General features: G+C 56.5%; 1 protein-coding gene across 1 annotated transcript in view; it reads right to left on the bottom strand.

The window, feature by feature from the left end:
• Positions 1–2,279, bottom strand: part of PRDM10 (PR/SET domain 10) — a 55,115-nt gene extending 52,836 nt beyond the window's left edge. The window contains exon 1 of the mRNA XM_018574194.1: positions 2,143–2,279. The gene's annotated coding sequence lies outside the window, so the exon portion shown is untranslated. The remainder of the gene's footprint in view (positions 1–2,142) is intronic.
• Positions 2,280–3,158: the final 879 nt, after the last annotated feature.

The raw sequence follows: 3,158 nt of genomic DNA, 5'->3' as shown, positions 1-3,158 counted from the left end.
CGCACAGGGTCCCTTCATCAGGGTGACAACGCACAGGGTCCCTTCATCAGGGTGACAACGCACAGGGTCCCTTCATCAGGGTGACAACGCACAGGGTCCCTTCATCAGGGTGACAACGCACAGGGTCCCTTCATCAGGGTGACAACGCACAGGGTCCCTTCATCAGGGTGACAACGCACAGGGTCCCTTCATCAGGGTGACAACGCACAGGGTCCCTTCATCAGGGTGACAACGCACAGGGTCCCTTCATCAGGGTGACAACGCACAGGGTCCCTTCATCAGGGTGACAACGCACAGGGTCCCTTCATCAGGGTGACAACGCACAGGGTCCCTTCATCAGGGTGACAACGCACAGGGTCCCTTCATCAGGGTGACAACGCACAGGGTCCCTTCATCAGGGTGACAACGCACAGGGTCCCTTCAGGGTGACAACGCACAGGGTCCCTTCAGGGTGACAACGCACAGGGTCCCTTCAGGGTGACGATGTAACAGCGACCCCGTGCGGTCACCCTGATGAAGGGACCCTGTGCGCTGTCCTCCAATCCCAGCCCCCTAGGTAAAGACTCCTCCCATCCTACTACATATAGACTCCTCCCATTCAGGCCCTCTAGGTAAAGACTCCTCCCATCATACTACATATAGACTCCTCCCATTCAGGCCCCCTAGGTAAAGACTCCACCCATCCCCCTAGGTAAAGGCTCCTCCCATCCCCCTAGGTAAAGGCTCCACCCATCCCGACACCCTAGGTAAAGGCTCCTCCCATCCCAGCCCCCTAAGTAAAAACTCCTCCCAAACCCTCTACGTAAAGGCTCCTCCCATTCCAGCACCCTAGGTAAAGCCTCCTCCCATTCAGGCCCCCTAGGTAAAGCCTCCTCCCATCCCCTAGGTAGACTCCTCCCATTCAGACCCCTAGGTAAAGACTCCTCCCATCCCACTACATATAGACTCCTCCCATCTTAGCCCCTTAGGTACAGTCTCCTATCCCAGCCCTCTAGGTATCTCAGCTTAGTACAGACTCTTCCCACCCACTCAATACAGACTCCTCCCACCCACTCAATAAAGACACCAGATGGTTAGACCCCCCTGTCAGGTGTATATTGCGGTGCCCCCGCTCGGGATATTAACCTATCTGTCCTGGTGTCACCAAGACAAAGTGATGGGAAATCCAAAATATAACAGCCACTAGAACAGGAAGTGAGGGAAAATCTTGCAATGGGGACACCTGTTCTAGTGACAACGGTATGAGGGGGGAATTCCCTTCAATTTCTGAGATTGCCTCTCACTTCCTGTGGTTTCTCCAGACCAGGAAGTGAAGGCAAATCTCTCCAGTGTGACACAAACAGCAAAACATAACCTGAGGAGGGTTTAACCCTTTCCTGCTCCGCCCAAAACTGAAAAAAAGTATAATGACAGTGATCGCGGCTCTCAGCACTGGTGGGGCCCTAAAGGTAGATACAGGGGCCCCTGACTAGATGGCAAATACTAAGCCAATGCTGGACTACACAAGATCACAGGACCCCTGATATACATTGCTGGGGGCCCCAGTGCTGAACGAATACCATTGATGGGGCCCAGCACAGATGGGGGGCCCTGGTTCACACTACTCTGGGCAATAGTAGAGCTCCTTGTCAGCCAGTCCTCAGGGGCCCCTGGAGCAGTGACATACCAGGGGCCCATTAATGTCCTGGAGCTCTAGTGGTGTATGTGTCGCATATTAGAATTATGGATAACCATGTGGGGACCCTGGTATGTCAGTGCTGGGGGCCCCTGAAACTCACTGCCAAGGGACACAGCTTAGCTCCACCCTCTGGCAGGTGCTGCTGAGACACACTGTATAAATACAGTAATCGGGCCCCTAACTGCCTTCTCAGGGGCCCCCAGTGGCCTCCCCATAGGGACTACGTCAGCTCCGCCCTCCTGTCAGGTGTTTTGGCGGGAAGCAGGCCATCCCATGTCGGGGTGTGGGGGGACACAGCGGGTTTTAGGGTGTGTGGCGCCCACTGTGTCCTCCCAGGTCCCAGACACAGGCTCTCTGTTCTCTATAATAACCTCCCCCTTGACCCCGGACCCACGGAGTCCCAACTGCTCCCCTCCGCCCTTCACAATTCACCGTTTCACTGCAAATTGCCAACCCGTCCTCACCTCACAATGGTAGCTGCAGAGATGGCGGCCGGGGCCGGATTAGCATAATCTGCCTAGCAACAGCAGCACGCCGCCCGCTGATTGGTGGAACGCGGATATAGGAAGGAGCGGCCTCCACCCGGGGGCGCCGTGACTAGAATATAGCCCGTTCGATTACCGGCTGTTCGGGGGACCGGGATCGGGCTCATATGGGGGCTGCCAGTTAGAAGGGGTGGGGGTGTGTAAATAGGGTGGCGGGGGGTCATACACAGCGCCACCAACAGCGGGAGATCACGTGACGTTGTTGCTTAGTAGTACTCCGCTACAGAACAGTGCATAGGGGCGGAGAGAACCCGGGGCAGAATGTTTCACAGCGCCACCAACAGCGGGAGATCACGTGACGTTGTTGCTTAGTAGTACTCCGCTACAGAACAGTGCATAGGGGCGGAGAGAACCCGGGGCAGAATGTTCAAGAGCAGGGTCAGAACCCGGGGCAGAATGTCCAAGAGCAGGGTCAGAACCCTGGGCAGAATGTCCAAGAGCAGGGTCAGAACCTGGGGCAGAATGTCCAAGAGCGGGGTCAGAACCCTGGGCAGAATGTCCAAGAGCAGGGTCAGAACCTGGGGCAGAATGTCCAAGAGCAGGGTCAGAACCCGGGGCAGAATGTACAATAGCAGGGTCAGAACCCAGGGCAGAATGTCCAATAGTGGGGTCAGAACCCAGGGCAGAATGTCCAAGAGCAGGGGCAGAATGTCCGAGAGTGGGGTCAGAACCCGGGGCAGAATGTCCAAGAGCGGGGTCAGAACCCGGGCAGAATGTCCAAGAGCGGGGTCAGAACCCGGGCAGAATGGCTAAGAGGGGGACAGAACCCGGGGCAGAATGGCTAAGAGGGGGACACAACCCGGGGCAGAATGGCTAAGAGGGGGACACAACCCGGGGCAGAATGTCCATAGTGAGGATAGAACCTGAGGAACAATGTCAATATGGGGGCAGACGGGGCAACCAAAATTAAGATTGGGCTACTGCAACCCCCCCCC

This window comes from Nanorana parkeri, unplaced genomic scaffold (genome assembly GCF_000935625.1).
Source record: "Nanorana parkeri isolate BGI_ZX_2015 unplaced genomic scaffold, ASM93562v1 scaffold2801, whole genome shotgun sequence".
NCBI lineage: Eukaryota > Metazoa > Chordata > Amphibia > Anura > Dicroglossidae > Nanorana > Nanorana parkeri.
Note: the sequence above shows the minus strand (reverse complement) of the source record. Positions and strands in the feature narration are given on the sequence as shown.